The 17695-nt window shown below is 44.6% G+C and overlaps 1 long non-coding RNA gene across 2 annotated transcripts in view; it reads left to right on the plus strand.

Moving 5' to 3' along the window:
• The window catches only part of LOC309564720, a 626554-nt gene that overhangs the window by 63966 nt on the left and 544893 nt on the right, over nt 1-17695 (plus strand). Inside the window, exon 3 of one of the 2 annotated variants that reach the window (XR_014225762.1) lies at nt 937-1038. The exons of the other annotated variant lie outside the window; for it this stretch is intronic. This is a non-coding gene — a long non-coding RNA (uncharacterized lncRNA). Of the gene's footprint in view, nt 1-936; nt 1039-17695 lie in introns of those variants that run through there. 2 annotated transcript variants of the gene reach the window in all.

Raw genomic sequence — 17695 nt, forward strand, 5'->3', positions numbered from 1 at the left:
GTAAGCTCTTCTGAGCAGGGCCCTCCTAATTCTCTTGTATTTTATTGTATAGTAACTGTATTTTCTCCATTTTATATTGTAGAGCGCTGCATAAACTCTTGGCGCTATATAAATCCTGTATAATAATAATAATCATAATAATAATAATAATAAATTATTTTGCATGTAAGCTTTCAAATTTTAGCGACTATTTCCAGTTTTGTGAACTTACTGCTGGCTTGAATGAAAAGCCCAATGTGGATTAAACCTGGCTAAACACGGCTTGAATTTCAGCCAACTCATGCTGAATAGGATAACATTTCAGCTGTGGTTGGCTCTGTTGACACCACCCAGCTTGATAAAAGAAAAATGGAAGGAAGTTGAAGGGGAAACTAATAGGGGGAAAAATTTGGCCAAACAGTGACTGCATTCTATCAGACATAGTCTCTATTCAGGTATTCAAGCAGCTGGGGTGCTGTGGCTGCTTGATTACAATAGCAGGTAGTGCTATAGATTCTTCCTTCCACACTAAACATCAGGGATAGAGAAATCTAATGATTTTCTCTCATTCAGCCCAAGGGTTGAACAAGAGAAATCTAGCCATGTATGACTAGCTTAAGTGGGAGATGAGTAAACATATTTGCGGCTGCAGACCGTAAATTGGCAGAGGTGTAAAAACAAATTATGGACTGCCCATTGATGTTTGTTCCAAAAAAATGTTCCCAGAAAAAGAATCAAAAAAAGTTTGGTTAAAACCCTATTCTGCAAGCTGAATAATGAAAACATACATAGAAAAAGAAACCATGGCTAAATTTAGGGCATTTGGGAAATGTATTTGCTATCCAAACTCTAACATGACTGCTAGCTTAAAAAATAAATATCACCTGTAATCAATTGTGAAAATCTATTTTACACTAAGCAGTAGTCTATTTTTATTAAATATTTCTTTCTTGGCAGATCCATGCAATCCATGCAACCCTTGTGTTGTCCCAGTCTCCTGCTGCCCTGATCCCTGTGATTCTTGCCAGGGCCAAGGAAGTTGTTGCTGTGACAAATGAAATGAAATGAAGAATGAAGACTTCACGCTTGGGCCCAAAGTTTGACATACTAATTTACTTCTCTGCGAAATAACTACCACAGCTCCTTTTTTAAATCAGTTAAATCTTGTGTCTTGTTACTGCTTGGTAATTAGCCCTGCTCAATTAAACTTAAAATTGCACTAAATAAATGTATTTGTCTTATTATACAAACTGCAATGGGGTGCCATTTACCAGAGTAGTTGCATAATATTGCTGTTTTAATTATGGATTTCTGGTGGATTTAAAGTATATGGTTACCACATGCCCATGTGAACTATGTGTCTAACATGAAAATAAATATTTTTTAATAATTTAAAATCTTTCCTCAGTATCAGGCACAAAATATCTAAAAACTAACTAACCTCAACCTAGCCCTAACCCATGGTCAGGTGTGGAGTGGGAGACTCCCAAAAGCCTTCCCCATATAACAATGAATGGCTTTTCACAAAAATGAAAGAAATCCTTTTTGTTTTTTTCCCAAACAATGATACCACATGTGGTGGGTCTATGTTTGGGAGCACCGATTTAAACTTGCAATGAGGAAAATTCAGAGATCCTGACACTTGGTGGTACCATGTTTTTGCAACAGTATATTTATAAATAAAATAAAAATTTCAGGCCACAAATATTTGTAAAATATATGAAGTGCCCTCATACTGAAAGACTCCTGATGGAGGGGTATATTTAGAACATTAATATTATTCCAGATATCACATTTATTGAGAGCACATCTGTTGCACATTCTCTGAGAACATCAAACATGCAGAATGAACACTTTTTATACCCAGCAAATTTTAAACATACAGTAAGATAATTTTAAAGCCTATCTCCATGCAATTTCGTGCCCACTTTTTCTACTCACTTTAGTCAGTTGTCATGTGTCTCTTGCTGGCATTTTCTTCAGAAGTAGAGATCAGTGATCCAGCCCTGCATTCTGGGCCCACTGACAGTCTAATGGCATCATCCCACTGCACTCTTCTGGTGCCTGAGAGGGCATCACCACTGAAAAGCCAAAATGCAATTTCAATATGTGCACCAAAGAAGACCTTCCAACTCTACAGTGCATTAGAGAAGGCTCAGTACCCAGCTAATCACAGAACTATGGATTTAGGTTGGTCAAAGGGATTTTATTTTTTTTTTTTTAACCCAGCAATTTCTTAGAAGCGGGTGGGAGATAATGGGTAGTAGAGAGGAAGGGAGTTCCCAGACATAAGCTTTACGTAAATCTGCCACAAATTTTATATAACTCTATACTGTATACAATACTGAAATTAAAGGGGTCTTATTTAGTGCTCAGTCTGATTAATGCCCATCTTTGAAAATTATTGCACGAATGTACAGTATATAATCCACATAATTTATATTTTATTACACAAAAATAATTTTGGTTCATAAAAAAACAGTTTCTCTGCTAACTAAAATAAATCCATTTACATGACAGGAAAGGAGTTCCCAGACATTAGCTTTAAGTAAATAACCCACAAATCTTCTATTTCTCTATGCTGTAAACAGCGCTGAAAGTAAAAGGGTCTTATGTAGTGCACTTAGTGCATTTATCTGTCTGATAAATACTCATCTTTGAAAACTATTATATGCAATCACAGTATATATTCCACACGATTCATGTTTTATTACACAAAATTGAATTATGGTTCAAATCAGTTTCTCTGCAGCCTAGAAAGTTATCCATTTACATATCTTCTTTAGTACTGTAGCAAGGTTGATTGTATTCTTGGGGCAACTCTGCATTTATTCACAACTCAATGTATAGCTTTTTTTCTCAGATGAAGCTATCACTTGGGGGTTTCAAACATCACGCACAGCAGGTATAAATCCTGTTTCCTTATTCTGAGTTCCTGAAAAAGCAGAACTGATTTATGTCAGAGACAGCAATTAAAAGGACAAAGGGAAAAAGGGGAGGGAAGGAGATGTTGTAAGGAAGGAAAAAAAGGGGAAGATGGGACTTTAAATGAGACTCGTGCAATTGAGTCTCCATCCCTGATTATATTGAGCATGGGAACACATAGTGTTCAAAAAGTGTGGGACTTTATATGAGGTGTGGCCAGTATACACATAATGATAATGGTATTACATATACATCTGCTGGTAAGCATATAGAAGCATATGATTAACATCACGTGTTTATTAACATGTCCATAGCAGTTGGCATAAATACAGTAAGTACACAACTTGTAAAAAGGGGACATAAATAATGTACATATAGATAACATGATAAGACCATCAAAAATAATAAAGAACAATTGCAAAATAAACCAGAAAACGTAGAGTGTGGATGAATATTGATAATAGGATGCATGATGAATATGGCAGAAGAATTTAAATGGCCTCCATGGCTCAACACGTTTCGTGAAAAGAGTTTCACTTCATCAGGAGCACTCACATTTCTAGTTTCTAGAAACATTTGAGAACAATATTGCATCCAATGGAAGGGTATTTTGTAAAAATGAGAATTATATAACTTACAATAGAGTATTGGTTGTCAATGAGGCTGTTGGTCTCCCAAAAATACGTCCATATTGGGAACTGAGGGAGCAAGGTCCCTGCACAGGGCCGAAGCGCAAGGTCCAGTAGCATAGTGTGAATCCCCATAGTAGGTCTTGGGCTAAGTAGTCAGATAGAATTCTAATAGGGGGGTACCAAAATAATAATAAATATAATTGTAGATAAAAACCATATAAATATATAGATAGAATCAAAGAGCCCAAGACCAAGACCAAGAGAGTGAATAGGTGGAGGGTAAACAGTGAAGGAGCGTAACAACCAAGACGGATACATATGATAGTGTGCCAGAAGGCAGTACTAGAGGCGTGATAAAAGAAAAAGGTGACAAACCAATGAATTGATATTGGAGAGAAAAAAATCTCGAAAGGAATGGTCAAAAGCGTAGTGAAAATGTGGAGGGAAAAACATCTAGTACAAAAGGCTAAAAAGTGTAATCCCAGTATAACAAGGGTAGTGTGCCTAAAGAATTATTGATAAGGGAAGGAGAATGGACCTGCACAATGGCAAGGGCAAGGACGGCTCCCAGCGTCACAAGCTGTTCAAAAGGGAGGATAACCACCGGGCAGACTGAGCTGCCTGAAATGGCGTCCCAGCTATGAACACTGATGGAGGTCGTGTGCAGAGACGCCGACGCCAGTGAATGACATCATGCTCTGGACGGAAAATCGTGGCGCCGATGCGTCGCGGCCACAACCACGCCCCCCAGACAGCAAAAGCTTGCAGTGAGTGAAGTCAGAAATTCTCTGCATACTGCAAAGTTCCACAGTGTAGACAACACAAGATCCTTCCTTCCTTTGTGGCTTCCAATTCTCTCATAAGATGGAGACATTCCTAAATTTCCAGACAGGGGTTTCAATACCTCACCTACCTTATTGCTAGAAGGTTCAGCAAAAGTACTGAAGGGACAAGGCTATCTAAGCCTAAATGGGGGGGTAATGTTGAAGTGGAACTCCAGGCAAACATCTAAATACACAGCTTGAATTTATCTTCATTTTTTAAGCTACAAAAATATTTCAAAATCTATACAACCAATCTTGTGGCTTAGATGTCAAACAGAAAAAGAACACAATATAAGAGTGGGAATCCTGCTGTTCTGAAAGACTCATGGAAATAAGTAGTTACTGGTAAGACTAACTCCAGATTTTCCAAATTGTCTTTGACTTGGGAGGGACCAAAAAAAAAATTGGGGACCTCTCCTCCCATAGAGTTGACCATGAATAACACAGATATGGTGGGCCCTTTAATATCATATTCTCAACAGAAAAAAATCCAAGACAGGAGGTCTATGTTCAGGGAAAAGTCCAATCCATATTAGAAAACAAGAGCTAAAAAAAAACACCAGTTCTACTAGAACCCTAGTGAGGCCTTGTTCAACTAGGGACATACACAAGCCTCTAAAACCTTTGGCCAATGTAACAGAATAATTGAAGAATTTTAACATTACATCCATTTAGTTTCAGATATATTTGCGCATTGCTGTATGTAGAATGTAAAAAAAATGTACCTATAGAAAAAATATCTTTATATGAAGACTTGAATGCAAGCTGAAAGAGACTAGCTACAGCAGAACATACATGGATTGACTAGGTCTGAGCTTTAGTGGGGATCTATGGTCGCTTTTTCTCATGCCTCCTGTAGTCTCAATCCCCAGCTCTCTAAGCCCTTTATATAGCCTGAGAATATGAGAATATATACACCGCTCATAAAAATTAAAGGAACACTTTCTAATCAGAGTGTAGCATCAAGTCAATTAAACTTCTGGAATATTGATCTGGTTAGTTAAGTAGCAGAGGGGCTTACTAATCAGTTTCAGCTGCTTTGGTGTTAATTTGATTAATAACAGGTGCACTAGATGGGCAACAATGAGACAACCTCCAAAACAGGTATTATTTTAGAGGTAAAGGCCACTGACATTTTTTTGCTTACTCATTTTTTTCTGACTGTTTGTAACTAGTTTTGCATTTGGCTAGGGTCAGTGTCACTACTGGTAGCATGAGGCAATAACTGGAACCTATGGAGGTTGCACAGGCAGTTCAACTCCTCCAGAATGGCACATTGATACGTGCCATTGCCAGAAGGTTTGCTGTGTCTCCCAGCACAGTCTCAAGTTTATGGAGGAGATTCCAGGAGACAGGCAGTTACTTTAGGAGAACTGGACAGGGCTATAAAAGGTTCTTAACTCATCACAAGGACCAGTATCTGCTCCTTTGTGCAAGGAGCAACAGGTTGAGCACTCAAACAATCAGAAACAGACTTCATGAGGGTGGCCTGAGTGCCCGATGTCCTCTAGTGGGCACTGTGCTCACTGCATGGCACTATGGAGCTCGATTGGCATTTGCCCTTGAACACCAAAATTGGAAGGTCTGCCACTGGTGCCCTATGCTTTTCACAGATGAGTGCAAGTTCACTCTGAGCACATGTGATGAATGTGAAACGGTCTGGAGAAGCCATCGAGAATGTTATGCTGCCTGTAACATCGTTAGTATGACCAGTTTGGTGGTGGGTGAGTGATGGTCTGGGTAGGAATATCCATGGAGGGATGCGCAGGCCTCTACAGGCTAGGCAATGGCACCCTGACTGACATTAGGTATCGGGATGAAATCCTTGGACCTATTGTCAGACCCTACGCTGGTGCAGTGGGTCCTGGGTTTCTCCTGGTGCACCACAATGCCTGGCCTCATATGGCTAGAGTATGCAGCCAGTTCCTGGAGGATGAAGCAATTGACACCAATGAATGGCCCCAATGCTCGTCTGACATAAATCCAAAAGAACATCTACAGGATACTATGTTTTGGTCCATCTGACGCCGCCAGGTTGCACCTCAGTCTGTTCAGAAGCTCAGTGATGCCCTGGTCCAGATCTGGGAGGAAATACCCAAGGACACCATCCATGGTCTCATTAGGAGCATGCCCCAACATTGTCGGGCATGCATACAAGCATGTGGGGGCCATACAAGCTACTGAGTACCATTTTGAGTTGCTGCAATAACATTTCAGCAAAATGGACTAGCCTGCTGCATCATTTTTTCACTTTGGTTTTCGGGGTGTCTTTGAATTCAGCCCTCTGTAGGTCGATCATTTTCATTTCCATCAAACAATGTGGCATCCTTTTGTTCCTAACACATTACCCAGTCTACAACAGTATAAATTTCCAGAATGATTATTTTTCCCCATTGAGATCTGATGTGTTTTCAAAGTGTTCCTTTAATTTTTTTTTAGCAGTGTGTATATATACAGTGTATATATATATATATAGATATAGATATATATATATTTACACAAATGTTTTTCCTTACATTTTTATTTTAAACTGAATAAGTTGTTTTACAAGGTAAGGCTACGTGTATACTTTAAAGTTATATATCTATATATATATATATATATATATATATATATATATATATATATATATATATATATATATATATATATATATATATATATATAGATATATAGATATATATAGATATATATATATATATAGATATATATATATATATATATATATATATATATATACATATATATATATATATATCTATATATATATATATATACATACACATACACATACACACACACACAGTATCTCACATCACCCCTCACATTTTTATAAATATTTTATTTATATCTTTTCATGTGACAGCACTGAATAAATAACACTTTCCTACAATGTAAAGTAGTGAGTGTACAGCTTGAATAACAGTGTAAACTTTCTGTCCCCTAAAAATAACTCAACACACAGCCATTAATGTCTAAACTATTGACAAGAAAAGTGAATACACCCCTTAGGCTACATTCACACCTGAGCGTAGCGTTTTTCGCGCGTTTTTTACCGCGATTTTACCGCGATTTTTGCAGCGTTTTTACCGCGATTTTACCGCGATTTTTACCGCGATTTTTGTGCAGGCGTTTTTAGATTCAATAGAGATCAATGGAAAACGCCTGTAATCTGCCCAAAAAGAAGCTCATGTACTTTTTTGAGCGTTGGGCGTTTTGTATACAGCTTCAAAACGCTCAGATGTGAACAGGGGCCATTGAAATGAATAGGATTTGTCTTGTTGGGCGTTTTGAGAGCTGATCCTAGAGCAGAAAAACGCCCCAAAAACGCCCCAAAACGCCTACATGTGAACGGAGCCTAAGTGAAAATGTCCAAATTGGACCCAATAAGACATTTTCCCTCCCCAGTGTCATGTGACTCGTTAGTGTTACAAGGTCTCAGATGTGAATGGGGAGCAGGTGTGTTAAATCTGGTGTTATCACTCTCTCATATTGGAAGTTCAACATGTCACCTCATGGCAAAGACCTCTCTGAGGATCTGAAAAAAAGAATTGTTGCTCTACATAAATATGGCCTAGGCTAAAAGATTACCAAGACTCTGAAACTGAGCTGCAGCACGGTGGCCAAAACCATACAGCAGTTTAACAGGACAGGTACCACTAAGAACAGGCCTTGGTCGACCAAAGAAGTTGAATGCACGTGCTCAGCATCATATCCAGAGGTTGTCTTTGGGAAATAGATGTATGAGTGCTGCCAGCATTGCTGCGGAGGTTGAAGGAGTGGGGGGGAGCCTGTCAGTGCTCAGACCATACGCTACAAACTGCATCAAATTGGTCTGCATGGCTCTTGTCCCAGAAGGGTTAAAGGGGTGTGTCCAAAGGGTGGTAATAAATAACACGTACTCAGACTGGTCAGGGGTGGTAAGTGGGGTCCCCCAAGGCTCAGTCCTGGTCAGGGCCGGCCTTAGGTGTTCAGGCGCCCTGTGCGAGCTAATCCTGTGGCGCCCCCCCCCCCCGCATTTTCTTGCACATTTTTTATGATCACTAATAACTTAGCCCCCCTTACATCAGAGACCCCATACACAGAGCCCCCTTTACATCAGAGAACCCCCACACAAAGCCCCCCTTAATTTAGAGGCCCCCTACATCAGAGAGCCCCCCCCACAGAGCCCCCCTCACTTCAGAGACCCCTCCACACAAAGCCCCCTTCACATCAGAGACCCCACACACATCAGAGACCCCCACACAAAGCCCCCCTAAGATCAGAGACCCCCCACACAAAGCCCCCTCACATCAGAGACCCCACACTCAGAGCCCCCTTCCATCATAGACCCCACACACAAAGCCCCCCTCACATCAGAGACCCCCTACACACACAAAGCCCACCTCACATCAGAGACCCCCCACACACACAAAGTCCCCCTCACATCAGAGACCCCCCCACACACACAAAGTCCCCCTCACATCAGAGACCCCCCACACAAAGCCCCCCTCACATCAGAGACCCCCCACACAGAGCCCCCCTCACATCAGAGACCCCCCACACAAAGCCCCCCTACACACACAAAGCCACCCTCACATCAGAGACCCCCCACACAAAGCCCCCCTCATATCAGAGACCCCACACACAGAGCCCCCTCACATCAGAGACCCCCACACAGAGCCCCCTTACATCAGAGACCCCCCATACAAAGCCCCCCTTACATCAGAGACCCCCATACAAAGCCCCCCTTACATCAGAGACCCCCCACACAAAGCCCCCCACATCAGAGAGCCCCCCTTACATCACAGACCCCCCACATCAGACACCCCCCCGTGGAGCCCCCCACATCATAGACCCCCCACACAAAGCCCCCCTTACATCACAGACCCCCACACAAAGCCCCCTTACATCAAAGCCCCCCCCCACACAGAGCCCCCCACATCACAGACCCCCACACAAAGCCCCCTTACATCAGAGCCCCCCCCCACACAGAGCCCCCCTTACATCACAGACCCCCCACACAAAGTCCCCTTACATCAGACCCCCCCATGGAGCCCCCCACATCAGAGAGCCCCTCCTTACATCACAGACCCCCCTTACATCAGACCCCCCCATGGAGCCCCCCACATCAGAGAGCCCCCCCTTACATCACAGACCCCCCTTACATCAGACCCCCCCATGGAGCCCCCCACATCAGAGAGCCCCCCCCCCTTACATCACAGACCCCCCTTACATCAGACCCCCCCATGGAGCCCCCTACATCAGAGAGCCCCCCCTTACATCACAGACCCCCCTTACATCAGACCCCCCATGGAGCCCCCCACATCAGAGAGCCCCCCCTTACATCACAGACCCCCCTTACATCACAGACCCCCCACATCAGAGAGCCCCTCCTTACATCACAGACCCCCCTTACATCAGACCCCCCCATGGAGCCCCCCACATCAGAGAGCCCCTCCTTACATCACAGACCCCCCTCACACAGAGCTCCCCACAAAAAGCCCCCCCTTCCTTTTTTATAAAGGAGAGAGTCCTCACTTACCTTGTTACCTTCCGATCTCTGCAGTTTTTTTTTTTCTTTAAACTTCCCACCCACACATCCCCGGGAGTGTGGGCGGGGCGGAAGGAGGAGAAGGGGCGGGGTGAGGAGGAGCTGACGATCTCTCCTCTGGCGTCAGTGGAGGGAGGGAGGAGAGATCGTCAGCGTGGCAGCATCGGAGCGGAGGCTGAGCTGTGTGTAATACACACAGCTCGCCTCACTGCATGTACGGGTGACCGAGGCACAGCCGCACAGCGGGAGGTAAGCGGCGGCCGCGGCCTGTGTTAACCCTGTCCAGGCCGCGGTCGCCGCTCACCTCCCGCTGTGCGGCCTGAATCACCTGATCTTCTGCGAGCCGTGATGGCCGCACGGCGCCCTTGTTGCCCATGGCGCCCTGTGCGGCCGCACGGCTCGCACACCCCAAAGGCCGGCCCTGGTCCTGGTACCAATTTTGTTCAATTTATTCATAAATAGCATTGAGGATGGGATCAGTGGCTTGATATCAGTTTTTGCAGATGACACAAAATTAAGTAGGGCAATAACTTCACATAGTGAGGCAGAAATCTTACAGAATGACCTGAACAAAATAACAAAGTGGGCAGCTACATGGCACATGAGGTTTAATGTGGAGAATAGAGTTGAGCGGACACCTGGATGTTCGGGTTCGAGAAGTTCGGCCGAACTTCACGAAAATGTTCGGGTTCGGGATCCGAACTCAACCCGAACTTGACCCCGAACCCGAACCCCATTGAAGTCAATGGGGACCCAAACTTTTGGGCACTAAAAAGGCTGTAAAATAGCCATGGAAAGGGCTGGAGGGCTGCAAAAGGCATCACAATGTAGGTAAATCCCCTGCAAACAAATGTGGATAGGGAAATGACTTAAAATAAAATAAATAAAAAATAACCAATATCAATTGGCAACTTGGAGGAGGAGGTGGAATAGGAGGTTGGGGTGGCGTCAGGTGGGTATGCTATGTGAGTTGAAGTTCTCATCACAGCCAAAAAGGATTCATGTCTGCCTGCAGTGCCACAGGCCTCATTCACAAACTCAGGGCCATGGCAGCCATACATGGGAGTTGAAGTTCACATCACAGCCAAGAAGGATTCATGTCTGCCAGCAGTGTCACAGGCCTCACTCACAGACTCAGGCCAATGGTAACCATACATGGGAGTTGAAGTTGTCATCACAGCCAAGAAGGAATCATGTCTGCCTGCAGGACCACAGGCCTCATTCAAACATTCAGGCCCACGTGACCCACAAAGAGGAGAGTTACAACCATGCCAAAATAGTATTGATTTCACCCAGTAGTGCTACAGGCCTCATTCACTCATTCAGGACCATGGCACCCGCAAAGAGGAGAGCGGTCCCGTAACAGCAACACAGACCTCAGGTCAACCTGCAATGGAACAGGCCATTATCATTTATGTAGGCCCCTGACACCCAGACTGAGGAGAGAGGTCCCATAGCAGAAAATCTGACTTCATGTCACCCAGCAATGGAAAAGGCCACTTTCAGTTATTTAGGCCCCAGCAGCCAGACTGAGGAGAGAGGTCCCATAGCAGAAAATCAGGCTTGATGTCACCCGCCAAAGCAGAAGGCGATTAACTGAATTTTAGGCCCCTGACACCCAGACAGAGGAGAGGTTCATTCAACTTGGGGTTGCCCCCAAAATAATGGTACAATTAAAAAAAGAGGATTCAATAATAAAGTGCCCTGGAGTACAAGAATGTATGGTTGAGGGCGAGGCAGTTATAAATATCTATTATATATAATATCTATATCTATTCTGCACAAGGTACGGACAAGTTCTGTGGGATCCCTGCCTGGTTCATTTTAATGAACGTGAGCTTGTCCACGTTGGCTGTGGACAGGCGGCTGCGTTTGTCTGTAATGATGCCCCTGCCGTGCTAAATACTTTTCAGACAATACACTTGCTGCAGGGCAGGCTAGCACCTCCAAGGCATAACGGTCAAGCTCTGGCCATGTGGACTATTTGGAGACCCAGAAGTTAAATGGGGCAGAACCATCAGTCAGTACATGGAGGCGTGTGCACACGTACTGTTCCACCATGTTGTTGAAATGCTGCCTCCTGCTAACACGTTCCCTATCAGCTGGTGGTGCAGTTTGCTGTGGCGCGCTGACAAAATGTTTCCACATCTCAGCCATGCCAACCCCTGCTGTCTGAGGAGCTGGCCGTGACACAGCTGCGTTGGCGACCTCTTCCTCCTCCGCCTTCACCTTGTGCTTCCACTTGTCCCCCCCGTGTCATTTGGGAACGCCCTCAGGAGCACGTCTAGCGCATCTTCCTATCACGCTCCAGTGCAGGAATTAAGGTGGACACATTGTCCTTGTACCGGGGATCCAGCAGGGTGACAACCCAGTAGTCAGCACTAGGTAAATTGTGGGCAACTGCAGCATGTAGTCTCTCATGTGTGCCAGGCTGCCCAGAGGTAACGATAAGCTGTCCTCTGTAGGTGGTGTATCATCTGTGTCCTCTGTATCCCCCCAGCCACGCTCCAGTGATGGCCCTGAGCTGCATAGGGTGCCACCCTGCAATGAAACCGGTTCCTCCTCCTCTACTTCATCCTCCACCTCCTCGTCCTCCAGAAGTGTGCCCTGGCTGTCCACATGTGTACCTGGCCTCTGCTGGTGCAAGAACCCACCCTCTGAGCCACTTCTGTATGATCTGCCTGAAACCCTGTGAAATGGCCCCTCTTCCTCCTCCTCCTGTGCCGCATCCTCTTCCATCATCGCCGTAATATTTTTTTCAAGGAGACATAGAAGGGGTATTGTCATGCTAGCAACGGCCTCATCAGCACTGGCCATGTTGGTTGAGTATTCCAAAGACCGCAACAAGGTACACAGGTGTCGCATGCAGGCCCAGTCACTGGTGGTGAAGTGGTGCTGATCTGCAGAGCGACTGACCCGTGCATACTGCATCTGAAACTCCACTATTGCCCGCTGCTGGTCGCACAGTCTCTCCAGCATATGTAAGGTGGAGCTCCACCTGGTTGGCATGTCGCATATGAGGCGGTGAGCAGGAAGGCTGAAGTTACGCTGCGCAGACAGGCGAGCAGCAGCAGGGTAAGAACGCCGAAAGCGTGCACATACGGACCGCACTTTCAGCAGCAGCTCTGACATGTCTGGGTAGTTTTTAAGAAACTTCTGCACCACCAGATTCAGCACATGCGCCAGGCAAGGGATGTCCATCAAACCGGCTAGTCCCAGAGCTGCAATGAGATTTCACCCATTATCGCACACCACCAGGCCAGGCTTGAGGCTCACCGGCAGCAACCAGTCATCAGTCAGCTGTTGTATGCCCCTCCAAAGCTCTTGTGCGGTGTGGGGTTTGCCAACACATTCGTTTTAAAATCGCCTGCTGACGTTTACACTGGGCTGTGCTGAAGTTGGGGGTGAGGTTCTTTCGATGACCGGATGTGCGATCCTCGGTGGTGGAAGGACATGCGCCAAACTGCTATCCACCTCGGGCCCAGCCGCCACTACGTTTACCCAGTGTGCAGTTAGGGAGATATAGCGACCCTGGCTGTGCTTACTGGTCCATGTATCTGTGGTTATGTGGACCTTGCTACAGATGGCATTGCAAAGCGCACACTTGATTTTATCCTCCACTTGGTTGTGCAGGGAAGGGACGGCTCATCTGGAAAAGTAGTGGTGACTGGGAACAATGTACTGGGGGACAGCCACCGCCATCAGCTGTTTGAAACAGTCTGTCTCCACCAGACGGAATGACAGCATTTCAAAGGCCAGTAATTTTGAAATTCTGGCATTCAGGGCCAGGGCTCAAGGGTGGGTATTTCCTCCTTCTCTTTAATGTTTGGGAGATTGACAGCTGAATGCTCCCGTGTGACATGTTGGAGATGCTTGATGATGGTGTCGTATGTGGTGGTGTTTGTGGAACATCCTCTGTTTGCTGGTCGCCAGGTGCCACGGTGATGCCAGAGGTGGAGGGAGAGGCCGGGGCAGCAGCAGAAGAGGGCTTGGTGGATCAGGATAACCCCTTTTTTTTCACTAAAATACACTGATGCACTATTTGATAGCTGAAATGGACTATACGGTTTAGTGCATTGTATACACAAGTGCTCTGTGGCACCCCAGATCCCAGGCTAGACAAATGGACTATGTCACCCCTTAAACATACAAAAGGCAATATAGGGGACTTGAGCAGCCAGAAAGAAAAGGTTTTTTTCCTTCACTGAGCTACAAAATCCGATTAGGCTGATTTCCCTGGTTGCCTGGGCTAATATGGCCGCCGAGCACAACCTCAGCAACAGATGGATTACAACAAAAAGATTTCCCTTGCAGTGGCTGGGTACAGAAATGTTGGATTGCTGAAGCTCCCTGCCTCCCTCTCTATTTGCTGTATCTTGTGGATTAAAGTAGCACAGGTTCTTCTGATTTGTGCCCTATTCTGTCCCTGATCGCGGCACCAGCATCCTTTACCTAAGCTCAAATTAGCCCCCAGTGATGAAGTCGGAAGTGACGAAACGCATCGGGGCGTGCCCAGATGGCGTTCCCTGCAACTATACATACGGTGACGGAGGCATCCAGCTTTCCCTGGCTTGGCGTGGAGTCGAGACTTGAGTGCAACGGCTGCTCTCCTCACTGATTTTCTCTGATGTGCGCATTTTCCAATTATTTCAAGTGAGTGCAATTGTCTCATACTGTTTTAATCAATAAATAGTTTATACAGTATTGCACTAGTGGAGGCAGTTATTTATCTCCTACATGTACTGGAGTCCCAGTTTCTGAGTGCTGGATAAAGGGAGTGGATGCAATGCTGGATTACATTACCCTAATGCGATTTGAGCTTGTTCATGAGAGTGAATAAGCACTTTTTTCTGGTGAGTTGCTATTTCAGCAGTACCCCTGGCACTTGGGTGGTGGATTGTGAGGTGACCCCTTCCTATATCACATATATCAGGACTCCGGATCTGGAACGCACATCATTTTCTGTTTGTTTGCTCTACTTCTAGCTGAAGGACTGTGGGACTTTTTACTGGATTTTAGTCATTTATTATTCTGGGGTTCACACTTTCATTCATGCTTTACTAATGATGATCAATGATTATCTTATTTTTGCGCTACTGTTATTTGTATATTGATGGTTCATTCTTCATGATCAAATTTCCTCTTTCATAGAAAAAAAACTGTTCAGTCACAACGAATGCATGAGGACACGTGGTCATACAATGCGATTAGAGGAGAAGAGATTTAACCTTAGGCTGCGCAGGGGGTTCTTTACTGTTAGGGCTACAAGATTATGTAATTCTCTACCACAAGTGGTAGTAACTGCAGTGAGTATGACTATTTTTTAAAAGACTCTTGGATGTACATCTCAAGGATCATAACATTAAGGGGTATGTGAGATGATTACGTCCACACACACCTGCACAGGTTGAACTGGATGGACTGATGTCTTTATTCAACCTCAACTACTATGTAACTATGTAACTAAGGAAGCCTCTTCTAAAGATGATGCACAAGAAAGCCTGCAAACAGTTTGCTGAAGACAAGCAGACTAAGGACATGGATTACTGAAACCGTGTCCTATGGTCTGATGAGACCAAGATAAACTTATTTGATTTAGATGGTTTCAAGTGTGTGTGGCGGCAACCAGGTGAGGAGTAGAAAAACAAGAAAAACAAGTGTGTCTTGCCTACAGTCAAGCATGGTGGTGGGAGTGTCATGGTCCGGGGCTGCATGAGTGCTGCCGGCACTGGGGAGCTACAGTTCATTGAGGAAACCATGAATGCCAACATGTATTTTGACATACTGAAGCAGAGCAATGTCTCCTCCCTTCTGAGATGACCACTGCCTTGCTAAAGAAGCTGAGGGTAAAGAGTGATTGACTGGCCAAACATGTCTCCAGACCTAAACCCTATTGAGCATCTGTGAGGCCCAAGAGGGTTAAGGCAGTGCTGGAAAATATTAGTAGCCACACAAAATATTGATACTTTGTGCCTAATTTGGACTTTGTCACTTAGGGGTGTACTCACTTTTGTTGCCAGCGGTTTAGACATTAATGGCTATGTGTTGAGTTATTTTGAGGAGACAGCAAATTTACACTGTTATACAAGCTGTACACTCACTACTTTACATTGTAGCAAAGTGTCATTTCTTCAGTGTTGTCACATGAAAAGTTATAAATAAAATATTTATAAAAATGTGAGGGGTGATGTGAGATACTGTGTGTGTGTGTGTGTATGTGTATATACATATTTACAAAAATGTGAAGGGCGTACTCACTTTTGTGAGATACTGTATATACAGGGCTTTTTTTCAGCTGGAACTTGGTGGAACTCAGTTCCACCACCTCCGGATCAGGCCCTCAGCTTCCTGCTCACCAATAAATACAAAAGTTTGGCTTCTGCGTTTACAAGTGACAGCTTGTATCCCAACGGCACCCACAGATCTGATCTCCTGAGTGGCTCGCACTGAGTGTAGGATGGGGACAAGGCAGAAGCAGGTGTCTGGGGTGCAGATGCTGACACCACTACTGGAGTAGCTCCAAGCAGGTGAGAGAGGCCGAACCACCTACAGTGTGTGGGGAGGTACTAGAGCCAACTGGGTGCTTCAACCTGATACAGCAACAAAAGTAAGACATGTGGAAGATAATGGATCTTTTAAGGAGGTAGGGATAAGATGGGGGCAGTGGAGGGGGGGTTGTATGCAGAGGTCAGAGCTGAAGAGGGGTGAAAGTGAGATGTGAATGGGGGGTGCAGCGGTAAGCAGCTGTGGAAGAGGGTTGAACTCTGCACTCTGTGTAAAGTGCATCCCTTAATTCTGCACTATGTACGTAGTGTACCCCCAGACTCTGCACTCTGTGTGTAACCCCCTCTCCTGAACTCTGCACTATGAACTTATGCACTCCTGGTATTTAATGTCCCATTAAGACCCTCCCACTGTTAGTGAAATTTGACTGCACCCACTATTTGATACGGTTTGGAGGGTTTGTGTGTTGGGAGGCGGAGGGGGTTTTTGGGGGTCGTGATTGAGTTCCTGTACCTATTTTCTGAGAAAAAAAAAGCCCTGTATATATATATATATATATATATATATATATATAGTGCATTGCGAAAGCATTCGGCCCCCTTGAACCTTGCAAACTTTTGCCACATTTCAGGCTTCAAACATAAAGATATAAAACTGTAATTTTTTGAGAAGAATCAACAACAAGTGGGACACAATCATGAAGTGGAACAAAATTTATTGGATATTTCAAACTTTGTTAACAAATAAAAATCTGAAAAATTGGGCGTGCAAAATTATTCAGCCCCTTTACTTTCAGTGCAGCAAACTCTCTCCATAAGTTCAGTGAGGATCTCTGAATGATCCAATGTTGACCTAAATGACTAATGATGATAAATAGAATCCACCTGTGTGTAATCAAGTCTCCGTATAAATGCACCTGCACTGTGATAGTCTCAGAGGTCAGTTTAAAGCGCAGAGAGCATCATGAAGAACAAGGAACACACCAGGCAGGTCTGAGATACTGTTGTGGAGAAGTTTATAACTGGATTTGGATACAAAAAGATTTCCCAAGCTTTAAACATCCGAAGGAGCACTGTGCAAGTGATAATATTGAAATGGAAGGAGTATCAGACCACTGCAAATCTACGAAGTCCTGGCCGTCCCTCTAAACTTTCAGCTCATACAAGGAGAAGACTGATCAGAGATGCAGCCAAGAGGCCCATGATCACTCTGGATGAACTGCAGAGATCTACAGCTGAAGTGGGAGACTCTGTCCATAGGACAATAATCAGTCGTATACTGCACAAATCTGGCCTTTA

Source organism: Pelophylax lessonae, assembly GCF_965119305.1.
Source record: "Pelophylax lessonae genome assembly, chromosome: 9".
In the NCBI taxonomy this organism is placed as follows: domain Eukaryota; kingdom Metazoa; phylum Chordata; class Amphibia; order Anura; family Ranidae; genus Pelophylax; species Pelophylax lessonae.